Source organism: Hemiscyllium ocellatum, chromosome 17 (assembly GCF_020745735.1).
Source record: "Hemiscyllium ocellatum isolate sHemOce1 chromosome 17, sHemOce1.pat.X.cur, whole genome shotgun sequence".
NCBI classification, from domain to species: Eukaryota; Metazoa; Chordata; class Chondrichthyes; order Orectolobiformes; family Hemiscylliidae; genus Hemiscyllium; species Hemiscyllium ocellatum.
In genome coordinates, this window is record NC_083417.1 from 33085658 (window position 1) to 33099691 (window position 14034).

Sequence of the window (14034 nt, forward strand, 5' to 3'; positions counted from 1 at the left end):
CAACCTTCAATAATAACATTTAATAAACTAAAATTTTACCTGTTTAAATAAAGGGCTTGACAGCTGGTGTACTTGAACTTGAATCATATAAATTAATGAGCCTACCACGAACTATATCAACCTGACCATGTGGTTGAGAGGACATATTGACTGATAGTAGAAACTATAATCAAATTTCTGTATTAACTCCATTGAGAGAAAAAGTAAAGTATAATAAGAAAAGGCCAAACTACGAGATCAGAATAAATCAGATTTTAGAATTGCAACTCGAAGATGAAGAAGGGTGATACCTCTGTTTAGCTAAGAAAGATGAAGTGCTGAAACAGAAAGCAAGAAAGCCGTGTGAAATATAGTTAAAAAATCACACGACACTAGGTTGTAGTCCAACAGTTTTATTTGGAAGCACTAGCTTATGGAGTGCTGTTCTTTCCAAATAAACATGTTGGACTATAATCTGGTGTTGTGTGATTTTTAACTTTGTACACTGCATTCCAACACCTGCGTCCCCAAAGTATGAAATATAAGCTCTGTGTCATCAGTCCAATTGAAAGATTATCAGTTTACAGGGAAGATTTGGAATAACTCTTGCATAAAATGAAGCAGGCTTAGCAGAAGTAACTACAGAAATACTCTAAGAAACAGAATACAGGAGAAACCTCAGAACTCTGGATGCATCTGTGAAGAGAGAAACAGAGTTAATGTATTGAGTCCAGTATTATTTTATCTACAGAACTTCAGTTCTGTCAGAACTGCTGAGTTTCTCTAGTCTTTTAGACACTTGTTTCAGATTTCCAGAATGAACAGTACTGTGCTTTTATACAGAAACATTAACTTGAAAAGCAATGCTGGAGAAAATGCCAGACCAACAAGAGGTGAAATTACATATTGCAGACAAGGAGCTGGAAGCCGCTTATGAGACTGTGCTCTCAAAATACTAGCAATGACATTCCAGTGAAAAACCCGGCAAGATATAAAGAAAACCAAAAACTACTGAAGCAGCAAGTGGAAGAGGTCCAGGTTGTCAAGAAAATGTAAAAAAATTGTAGAGGCTAGACAGTTATTGGAGCAATTTATGAAGGTCTGACAGAAGGCTGAAAATTTAATAGAATTAGAAGAATCCAAGATGCAAAATAAGAGCTTAAAATCAGCTGGAAATGCTAAAGAAACAAAGCAGTATATGCCATGAAGATTTGAACCAATCAAAAGTACTAGATCAGTTAATGGCTAATCTGCATCAAAATTTGGCTTTAGTGATTAGGAAAAACAAATTCTAAAACAGCAGCTGTGTTCTATGAAAATATCTTGGCATCACGTTTCAAGAACGACACACTATATCAATGATAACTGGAAAATAATGACAGCTCCAAATGAAGTCACCAACAAAAGATATTGGCTCTATTAGCAAATTGCCTTTGCCTTATAGATACTCAGAGGTTCACATAAATAATTGAACTACCTTTGGAAAGGAGGGGGATGTGTACACACACCTTGCTTTTACAAAAGCTGATCTTTGAGTACTGTATGGGCTGCTCACATACATTGGTATGGCTCTACTTGGAATGTTAGTCTGCTTTGTGTTTGCAAGTTGCACATACAGGAATTCTCTTTTCGTTAAGCTACTGTTAACTTTTCTAGCTGAAGCAGTATTTATTCCCCATTCCCAATTGCCTATGAAAAGGTGGTGATGAGCTGCTATATTGAACCACTGCAGTCTATTTGGTATAGTACATCCACAATGCTGTTAGGAGGCATATTCCAGAATTTTGAGATAGCAACAGTGATGACACAGTAACATATTCCCTAGTCCGAATGGTAAGTAGCCAAGCCAAAATGGAAACTTATAAATAGTGGTGTTCCCATGTCTCTTTTGATCTTGTTCTTTAAGACAGTAGTGATTGTGGGTTTGAAAGGTGCTGTCTAAGAAACTGGGTGACCTTCTGCATTACATCTTATACACATTGCTTCTTTTGTACTTCTATGGTGGAGGGAGTGAATGGTAGTGTAGACTTGTGACAATACAGGTTTTCTGTCTTTACATTTTCACATTATACCACAATAAATCATGTTGTAATCAGTTTCTATTTGAACAAGCTCTTCTTTCACAATGCTTGTTCTCAAAATAGCAGTGCTACATAAAAATAACAGAAGTTCTTGAATAAAAATGTGAATATACATTTATGTATACAAACTTAGAAAAGTAAATAAACAGCTAAAATATGTGTTGTGAACAGCCTCCTCATGATACAGTGAAAGCTGAGACTGTTAGCTATTTAAAAGACAATGAATATAGGATCGCTGAATGTCTTAAGATACATTCACTTTGTTGATCCATATTTCTAAAAAAGTCATTCAGGTATACCTTGAGGTACGAAGGTGGGGAGATAAAGGTATGATCAACTATGATTTGCAATACTTGAAGGGAAACTGATTAACAGTCTATTTCCTATCATTATTCTTGGAAGGAAATTCCTAGAAATTTTCTTGACTTTGGCCACAGATTATTTTCCCTTCCCTTGTTATATCATTATTTTGATGTGGGAAATTGATACCCAATATTGTGCTTTTTGAATGATAGATTGTATGAGGGCAACAAGCAAATTATACATATAGCTGAACAAAATATTACTAGCTTGGGATAAAATTGAATTCATGAAAATTATAACCCAAAAGAATTGCAAATGCTGTAAATCAGAAACAAAAACCAAAACTGCTGGGAAGCCTCAGAACATCCCTGGAGAGAAATCAGAATTAATGTTTCGGATCAAGCGATCCTTCCTCAGGAACTCCAAGCTTTTCCAGCAATTTCTGTTTTTGTTTATGAAAATTTTTTTTTGTTAAATAGAATTAGACAGTGATTTTTTGTGTAAACAATATTTTTTTTAAAAAATTGAACTGTACATGCTAAAATACAAATCACCTGCCTACATACAACATGTTTTAATTATTTGCACTTCTCTATTCCTAGAAACATCTTTCTTTCACAAACATCACTCTATTTCCCTTCCCTTCTCCCAAGTAAGTGCTGAGTCAGTTCGACCAGCATTTATAATTTATAGGTGTCCCACACGAGAGATTGCTATCCAAGATAAGAGCTCATAGGATCCAATGAAATTTGGCAAATTAGATTCACTACTTCCTGTTCTGGATGTAGGTTTGCTCACTGAGCTGGGAGGTTCATTTCCAGACGTTTCGTCACCCTACTAGGTAACGTCTTCAGTGGGCCTCAGGCGAAGCAGTGTACATGATTCCTGCTTTCCATTTATATGTTTAGGTGCCTTTGGGTTGTTGATGTTGTTTCCTGTGGTGATGTTATTTCCTGTTCTTTTTCTCGGGACGGATGGTAGATGGGGTCTAACCCGATGTGTTTGTTGATAGAGTTCCAGTTGGAATGCCATGCTTCTAGGAATTCTCATGCATGTTTCTGTTTGGCTTGTCCTAAGATGGATGTGTTGTCCCAGTCAAAGTGCAGCTTCATCATCCCAACATCCACGAACGAAGCTGCATCAGAACATTATTTCAACAAGCCAACACACACTGCAGCGCAGAGGAACTACGCAGAGCAGAGGAAAATCACTTATACCATGTATTCAAAAAGAATGGGTACCCAATGAACACAGTCCGCCAATTTCTCAGCAACAAATCCAAACAAGCAGACAAAACATGTCCAGAATCCCTAGCCACTCTCCCCTATATCAACGACATTTCAGAAATAATTGCCAGACTACTCATACCTCTTGGCATCATGGTAGCCCACAAACCCACCAACACACTAAAACAGCAGCTAATGAACTTAAAAGATCCTACACAGACAACAAGCAAAACTAATGTCATTTACAAAATAGTGTGAAAGAACTGTAACAAACACTACATTGGACAAACAGGCAGAAAACTAGCCACCAGGATACATGAACACCAACTAGCCACAAAACAACATGACCCTCTCTCACTAATATCCTTACATACAGATAAGGAAGAACACCACTTCAACTGGGACAACACATCCATCCTAGGACAAACCAAACAGAGACACGCACTAGAATTCTGAGAAGCGTGGCATTCCATCCGGAATTCTATCAACAAACACATCGAGTTAGACCCCATCTACCACCCCCTGTGAAAAAGAACAGGCAATGAGATCATCACAGGAGATGACATCACAACAGGAAATGACACTACTAACCCAAAGAAACCCAAACATATAAATAAAAGCAGGAATCATGTACACTGTTTCACTTGAGGCCCACTGAAGATGTTACCTAGTAGGGTGACAAAATGTCTGGAAATGAACCTCCCAGCTCAGCAAGAAAATCTACATCCAGAACCTCAACCTGAGCTACAAATCTTCTCAAAACTCACTATTTCCTGTTACTCAGCACATTGATGGTGCTTGTTCAGGGTGTTTTCCCAACTGGAAGTTTGTGTCCAGTGGGGTTCCACAGGGATCATCATTGGGGTCCATGCTGTTTGTGATTTGTATAAATGAGTTAGACTTGAATGTAAAAGTGCTGATCAGACAGTTTGCAGATGATACAAAAATCGGTAGTGGTGGTAAATAATGACGAGGGTGGCCTTAGATTACAAGAGGAACTAAACAGGCTGATCAGATTGTCTGATCAATGGCAAATGGAATTCAACCAAATAAATGTGAGATGATGTACTTGAGTAGGGCAAGGGAATACATGATGAATGTTAGGATTCTGAAAAACATTGAGGATGAGAGGGACCTTGGAGTGCACATTTACTGATCCCCAAAAATATCAGGGCAGGTAGATAAACAGGTTAGGACATATGGTGTACTTGCCTTTATGAGCCAAGGCATAGATTTTAAGAGCAGAATAGTTATGTTGAAACTGTATGAAATATTAGCTACAGCATTGTGTGCAGTCATGAACTCCACATTGTAGGGGGGAATGTGATTGCATTGCAGAGGGTCTGCAGGAGATTTACAAAGATGTTGTCTGAGTTAGTGATTTTAGCTAAGAAGAGAGATTGGACAAAGTGGGGTTATTGTCCCAGAGCAGAGGAGATTGAGACAGGGCATGATTAAGATGTATGAGATTATGCAAGGCATAGATGGGGCAAACAGGGAGAAACCTTTCCCTCTTGGTGAAGGATCAATGGTCAGGCAACACAGATTTGAGGTGAGGGGCGAAAGGTTCAGAGGAGATGTGAGGAACAGCTTTTTCACCTGAAGGTTGGTGGGAATCTGGAACTCACTGCCTGTAAGGACTGTAAAGGCAGAAGCCCTCATAGTATTTAAAATATAGATGTGCACTTGTAATGCCAAAGCATACAAGGCAATGGGCCAAATGCTGGAAAGTGAAATTTGAGTAGTTAGATGGTTGTTTTTGGCTGTCATGGACACAATTGGCTAAAGATTCGTGCTGTAGATCTATATGACAACTGGTCATACCCCAATTTTTTCTGTCCAATGTTTTTATTGTAACATCCCTCTGCTTTTTGTTGTTTCATACTTTGGCATTACTTCTATGTTACTATAAAGAGTTAGCTACACCTTAACTCTAAATGTAGTTACTAAATACATGCAAGAGACCATATGAAACCGAGACCTGAGTTTGTACAGTTCAACAGATGTCCATTCTCACATTTTTTATACATAGTTATATTCAATAAAGTTTGGTGTTCTTTATGTACCTGAGACATCCCAACTGGATCCACAAAATATCATTTAGTGATTATGGGTGGAAAGCTAGAAGGGTCGAACTACATGGATTGTCAGCAATGTGAGTGATAAAGCATGAACACTGGTGAGAAGTGGCTACAGTAGCAGAGATAGAATAAGATATCACAGAGATGTTGGCACTTATACTGGCAAAGTGGAAAAGGAAATTTAACATCTTTCTATATATTTCTGGGTTTCTCTCAGTTTAGGTTTAGGGAATACTACCACTGTGCCACAAGATGACCCATCAAAACCTTTCATAAGTAAGGAATGTTCAAACAGGTGTTTAACATGTCTTCATTAATTGGGGGTCAGAAAGTTAAGACAAACAACTCACACTGAAGCTGAAACTGAAAAGGTTTCACAGATTTATTATGATAAAATCAGAGTTCTGATGAGGAAATGGAAACATCCTCATAGACCAACAGATGAGAAATGGTTGATTGTTCATCAAATTGTGTTATCCCCTAAATATCATAAGCATAGTAACACATGAAGTTCCTTTGGCTGGACACATACAAATATGGAAAACTCAAATATCAATAAACTGGCATTTTACCTCACCAAAGCTTCAGAAAGAAATAGTACAATTCTGTAAAACATAATATATGTCATGTAGTAGGGACATCTCAACATGTATGACAAGGTGAGGACTGCAGATGCTGGAGATCAGAGCTTAAAAATGTGTTGCTGGAAAAGAAACAGGAGAATCAATGTTTTGGGCATAAGCTTATGCCAGAAATGTCAATTCTCCTGTTCTTTTGATGTTGCCTGACCTGCTGCGCTTTTCCAGCAACACATCTCAACATGTAATCAACCAGCACCCTTAACCACTCATAACAGTTCTTGAAGAACCTGAGAGTGAAGAAAGTCTTCCTCATCTCTGTCCTGACTGGCTTACCCCATATTCTTAGACTATGACCCCCAAATCTGGCTTTCCCCTACACTGGGAACATTCTTCCGGTATTTAGCCTGTCCAGTGCTATTAGGATTTTATAAATTCTGTGAGATCCCGCCTCATTCTTCCGAATTCTAGCGAGTACAAACCTAGTCAATCCTGTCTTTCCTCATACGTCAGTCCTGTCATCCCGGGAATCAGTTTGGTGAACCATCACTGGACTCCCTCAATAGCAAGAATGTCCTTCCTCAGACTATGAGACCAAAACCACACACGATCTTCAAGATGTGATCTCACCAAGGCCCTGTATAACTGTGAGGAGAAAGTGATGACTGCAGATGCTGGAGATCAGAGCTGAAAATGTGTTGCTGGAAAAGCGCAGCAGGTCAGGCAGCATCCAAGGAGCAGGAGAATCGACGTTTCGGGCATGAGCCCTACTTCAGGAATGAGGAAAGTGTGTCCAGCAGGCTAAGATAAAAGGTAGGGAGGAGGGACTTGGGGGACGGGTGTTGGAAATGCGATAGGTGGAAGGAGGTCAAGGTGATGGTGATAGGCTGGAGTGGGGGTGGGGGTGGGGGCGGAGAGGTCAGGAAGAAGATTGCAGGTGAGGAAGCCGGTGCTGAGTTTGAGGGATTTGACTGAGACAAGGTGGGGTGAGGGGAAATGAGGAAACTGGAGAAATCTGAGTTCATCCCTTGTGGTTGGAGGGTTCCTAGGCGGAAGATGAGGCACTCTTCCTCCAGCCGTCGTGTTGCTATGGTCTGGCGCCAACTCCCCCTCTACCAAGGACATGCAGGTCCTTGGAGTCCTCCATCACCAGACCATAGCAACACGATGGCTGGAGGAAGAGTCCCTCCTCCCTACCTTTTATCTTAGCCTGCTGGACACACAATCTTACTCCAATACTCAAACTCCAAACACAAGGGATGAACTGAGATTTCTCCAGTTTCCTCATTTCCCCTCCCCCCACCTTGTCTCAGTCAAATCCCTCGAACTCAGCACCATCTTCCTAACCTGCAATCTTCTTCCTGATCTCTCCGCCCCCACCCCCACTCTGGCCTATCACCCTCACCTTGACCTCCTTCCACCTCTCACACTTCCAACGCCCCTCCCCCAAGTCCCTCCTCCCTACCTTTTATCTTAGCCTGCTGGACACACTTTCCTTATTCCTGAAGAAGGGATCTTGCCCGAAACACCGATTCTCCTGCTCCTTGGATGCTGCCTGACCTGCTGCGCTTTTCCAGCAACACATTTTCAGCCCTGTCTAACTGCAGCAATCTTACTCCAATACTCAAACTCCAACCACAAGGGATGAACTCAGATTTCTCCAGTTTCCTCATTTCCCCTCACCCCACCTTGTGTCAGTGAAATTCCTCAAACTCAGCACCGCTTTCCTAACCTGCAATATTCTTCCTGACCTCTCCGCCCCCATCTCCACTCCAGCCTATCACCCTCACCTTGACCTCCTTCCACCTATCGCAATTTGAACGCCCCTCCCCCAAGTCCCTCCACCCTACCTTTTATCTTAGCCTGCTGGACACACTTTCCTCATTCCTGAAGAAGGGCTCATGCCCGAAACGTCGATTCTCCTGCTCCTTGGATGCTGCCTGACCTGCTGCGCTTTTCCAGCAACACATTTTCATCCCTGTCTAACCGCAGCAATCTTACTCCAATACTCAAATCCTCTTTCACTATGAAGGCAAACATGCCATTAGGTTTCCTCACTGCCTTTTGCATATGCATGCCAACCTTCAGTGACTGTTTCACCATGACACCCAAGTCTCGTTGCACCTCACTTTTTCCTAAATGGCCACTATTCGGGTAATAATCGGCCTTGCTGTTTTTGTGACCAAAGTGGATAACTACACATTTATCCACACAATATTGCATTCACCAATTATTTGTCCACTACAGCCTCTTAGCATCCCTCTCACAGCACACTGCCACTCAGTGTCATCTGCAAATTTGGAGATATGACATTCAATTCCTTCGTTCAAATCATTCAAGTAAAAGTGTGAGGATTGCAATGCTATGCAACTCAACTTTCCCACCTTCATGAGGTTATGGAACTTTTGAGGCATTTTAACTAACTTTGAAGAGCCACACTCCACCTGTTGACATCCTGAGGCACTCCCATCCACTCCATGATTTAAGAAGCAGATTTTTTTCTCATCACCTATAGGAAACAGCACTTCACTTCAGTCCCTAAGAGCCACAGAACAAACTTTAAGAACAAGTCAGATACAAAAGGTCTGCCTTCCAATTCCCATATTTTCTGAATCCTCAGAAGTAAGTTAGAATTCAGCCACTATGACTACTCTCTTCCTCTCTTTAAGTAGGAATCATACAGTGTGGCCATCACCAAATCCACAATCTGTGATTCATCAAGAAATGTGGAAGCCTTAGCTAAAAGAGGCATTACAAATGCTATTTATTTGACAGGATGTTTATCAACCTGCCCCATCCTCCACTCCACCCTGTCAACTGTAATTCAGTCTGTTTCAATAAAATTCTGTCCATCATTTTATTTCAGCATTTTTTAAAATTTGCATTGGCACTTATTAGAAAGCAAATCCATTTCTTATAATCTCTAAAACTAACATAAGAAATCCAAGTATCTAAATTTTAACTCCAAGGAGAATTAAGGGAGAGTGAAACGAGAAAGGAATATTTACTCACTCTAATAGTTGTTGCCCTAATAAAGTCTATTTTCTGTGTCCTTTTGAGCTGTGTACACAAGCTACCTGTGGATATGGTGACAATTAAGCACAGTATGTTCCATTCTAGATACATTTGATTCTGCTTGTAATAAGACTGAGACACCCTGAGGATACCTTAACAGGTTCAAAACTGTTCAAAGATAATTGAACAGCAGATTCAGTCAGTTTTCTTCAGTTTTTTTTACGTCAGTCAGGCAGCTAGTAAAGAGATTCCATGTTGCAACATTGCTGTCAGCTGGCTGTGCAGGTCCAGGAACCTGTATTTTTTTTATTCATTCATGGGATATGGGTGCCATTGGCTAGGTGAGCATCTATTGCCCATCCTTAACTGCCCAGAAGGTAGTTATGAATCAGCCATGCTGTTGCAGCTCTGCAGTCACATACAGACAGATCAGGTAAGAACAGCAGGTTTCTTTCTTATAAGTACATCAGTGAATCAGATGAGATGTTTTTCCCCAACAATCAACAATGGTTTCATAATCATCATTAGACACTTATTTATATATTTTTAGTGAAATCAAATTCTACCATCCATAATGTCAGAATTAAAACCCTGGTCCCCAGGTCCCAGGGTCTCTGGATTAATAGTTTAGTAACAATACCACTAGGTCATTGCCACCCCATTATAACCATTTCCTGGCTCCTTAGTATGAAATGATTAGGGCTAAAAAGAAGACCTAAGAGGCACTGGCAGCTCAGTGTAGATGAGAGTTGGGTCAAGGAAGACCGCAAGCTGCAACTACTTGGTGCAGCTGGGAAAGTTTAAGAATCAAAGAAATCCAGCAACAATGCACGGAGCTGCATAATAAAAAGTTGATGTTTCAGGTTGATGATGTGACAGCAGATCTAAGACATTAATTCTGCTTCCCATTCCATGGATGCTGCCTGGTCTACTGAATATTCCCAACATTATTTGTTAAGACATTCACTAATGATTGAAACCACAGTAGTAAATTATCAAATTTAAAGCTATTGCCAACTTATAGAGCTATTTCAATAAACTGAACTAAGATCCCTTTCCCTGCAAGCATTATTCTTCCAACCCAAAATTACACTCAATAATGAACCATTCTGGAAAATCACCATTCCTATGGTTTACTGTGTAAACAAGAATCATCATAGAAATTATTCTTAGGCACTAAATTCACATCTGAAATTGAATTTGGAGTCTTGGCATTTGCCATGAAACTCAATACCATGTTGTGCACAAGGTTAAAACTGCTTTACATCAGTGCTAAAATTCTAAAATGACATTGTGACTGAATAGATTGATATCAGACTGGGAATTCCAATTAAATTTTGCCAAGTCATCTTTTAGCTATTTAAGTATTTAATTTCTATCTTTTGATACCTTACCTTCTTTTAAATTAATTCACAAGATGTGGTTTCATTGGTAAAGCCATCATTTAATATCAATAACTAATATATCTGAAAGCTAGATTTATTCATAGACACTCAATTAGCTGTCAAAGATTCTGTCAAAATGGACAATTCTATCTTTGTTGCATATACATAATCTGGGGAACAATTATCCAATTAACATATATAACAAAATATAATGTTAAAAATTTGTTAGTTAATTTATTCTGTCCTGTCCCTCCTAAATCTCCCAGTTTTCTGGGACCTTCTGGATTTCTAGGCCAGAATTAATAAGAAAATAATGAAAACAACTGAAATGATGATCAAAACGTAAAGATGTTCTCCACTTCTAAAGAAGGTAGACTGTTTAAAAATGCAAAACAATAAAGGATTAAATAATTTTTTGTATATTTTCATCCTAAATTATTATATACCTCACAGTACCAGACACCCTCGTTTGATTCCATCCTTGGGAGACTGTCTATGTGGAGTGTGAACATTTTCTCTGTGTCCGCATGACTTTCCTCCATCTGGTCTGGTTTCCTTCCATAGTCCAAAGATGTGCAGGTTAGGTGGATTGATCATACTAAACTGCCCATAATGTCTGGGATGTGCAGGTTATGTGGGTTAGCCATGGGAAGTACAGGGTTACAGGGATTGGGTGGGTCTAGCTGTGGCACTCTTTGGAGGATCAATGTAAACTTGATGGGCTCAATGGCCTGCTTCCACACTGTAGTGATTGAATGATTCTAAATATAGTCTCAACAAAACATTTTTATTGGGGTTATGAAGACTTGCAGACAACAAAGTGCTACCTGAAGTACTCGGCATTTCACAATCTAATACTACAACAGAAGTGAGCCCCTGAGAAAAACTAAACCACAGGTGAACTTTCAAACTGTGTTTACATTTTGGATTTAGTACAGCTCTACTGGAAGACTTTTGAAGTCAGCTGATGAAGTTCAGAATGCAACATGCAACTGTACGTTTTAAGTTCCTCAAAAAGAGAAAAAATACAGTTGTCTGCCTGATTCCAATGTTCTCATTGCACTGAATATTTTATGCATTTCCCTTTGTGTAGTCCTTTAAGATACCATCTATTTCACAATATTCCAAATACTTTAATTCAGCATTTTCAAGAAGATGATCAAGAAATGACACACACAAAAACTTGCAGTGAATGTTTGTGAATTTTGAGAAGATTTGTAGCTCAGGTTAAGGTTCTGGATGTAGGCTTGCTCACTGAGCTGGAAGGTTTATTTTCAGACGTTTCATCACCCTATTAGGTATCATCATCAATGAGCTTCCGGACGAAGCTTCAACCGGAGGCTCACTGATGTTATTAACTAGTATGGTGATGAAATGTCTTAAAATTAACCTTCCAACTCAGGGAGCAACCTACATCTAGTGAATGTTTTTATTCATCATATTCAATTAAAGTTTCTCAGTAGTGATGTGTCTTAGGAACAAAGCAAGCAAGAAGAGGAATTGATTATGTTTCTGTTTGACATTTATTTTCAGATTAAGAAGATTTATATCCTTCTCAGTTTATATGACATCATCAGTGAGCAAGCCTACACCCCCGTTACTCACATAATAATATTTTTGTTTCATGTGAATTGTATGAGATATCTTCCTGCACTGTTTGCATCAATGTATTAATGCAACACAAAACAGTTTAAGAGAACTTAAATGAGAATTCTATCATATCATGAAGTGGCATCAGTTTATTACCACTTGTTCAGGTTTAAAATTTGTGACAAAAACAGACAGCATACAACAGAAACATGGGTAGTTAGGTGACAGTCAAGAATTAAATGGTTCTTGATTTAGAATAGGAAGAGGATTGAATGTTGTGCAGTATATGAAAATTTCCATTTATCGCAGAGAATGTGGGACAGGCAAATGCAGTGGTTTGCAGCCCAAATTTCATTTCACAGCAAAACTAATCTGTAAGTAAATCATTGTAATTGACATGATGAAGCTCATCTCAATTTTTTTCAATTTCCTTTATGTATCAATGAATCTTATTGCAAAAAATAATAAATTCAACTCGATATAACAATATCATGTAACAAAAATAAAGCTTAAATTACCTTGCAAGCCTTTCCACATATATTTTAATACTCATGTAATTTAAATGCAACCATTTCTGAATGAAACAAGTGCAGTAACTAAAGGTGACAAACAGCAAGGAGGCCTGAACACTAACATTTCTGGTTCAAGGTTGCTCTTCAGCGTCTTGATCAATCAACTGCCTGAAGGTAAATAAATGTAGGAGTCTGGCACAGCCTTCTGGTGAGCACTGGTAATGTTCCAGGAAAAATCATTAGTACATTTATTTTGGCTATGTCTTTTTTCTTCATGCCAACTGGAATATATGTATTTTTTGTGCAGTGTCATGATGTGGCCCAACTGTTCAAAACAACTCCGAAATTGTTATTAGTGAGAAATTCTTAATGAATACACCAGATTTTCCAATAAAATAATATCTATACACACATAGGTAATATTCAATATTTTATACAAAATATATCAGCTTTAGGTGAGGGCCTTGAGGCTGTTCTCGTAAGAGAGAAGAAGGTTGAGAGGTGACTTAATAGAGACATACAAGATAATCAGAGGGTTAGATAGGGTGGACAGGGAGAGCCTTTTTCCAAGTATGGGGACGGCAAACACGAGGGGACACAACTTTAAAGTGAGGGGAGATAGGTATAAGACAGATGTCAGAGGTAGTTTCTTTACTCAGAGTAGTAAGGGTACGGAATGCTTTGCATGCAACGGTAGTAGATTCGCCAAGTTTAAGTGCATTTAAGTCGTCATTGGACAGGCATATGGACGTACATGAAATAATGTGGGTGGGATGAGCTTCAGATTAGTATGACAGGGTGGCACAACATTGAGGGCCGAAGGGCCTGTACTGCACTGTAATGTTCTATGTTCAAACATCTATCAACCGAAACGATTGCTACTTGCAAAGATCAGACTTTGAGTATACAGTAATTCTATCAATACTTGAAATTATTCTACAGTATTGTCCAATTAGTTGGAGGAAATGTCATGCCTTTTACAGTAACAGCGCCATGAATGAAACTTTTCTTTTGCTGTTTCTAGAGGGTGGTGGTGTTTCCTAAGTTAATAAAATCAAGACCGAAAATCTTGTCTTGTTTTTATTAACTTAGGAAAGAGTGCCATCCTCTGGAAACAGTTAAAAATAACATGATTAGCATCAATCTCACACCATTATCCACTAATCTCCAATCATTATGAGAGTTGCAACATTATTAACTGAAAGCTTTGAGAAGCCTGTAGACTATGAGAAGCCTATAGAATATCATGTTTACCCTCAGCTAGACACAAGACCTGAAGGTATT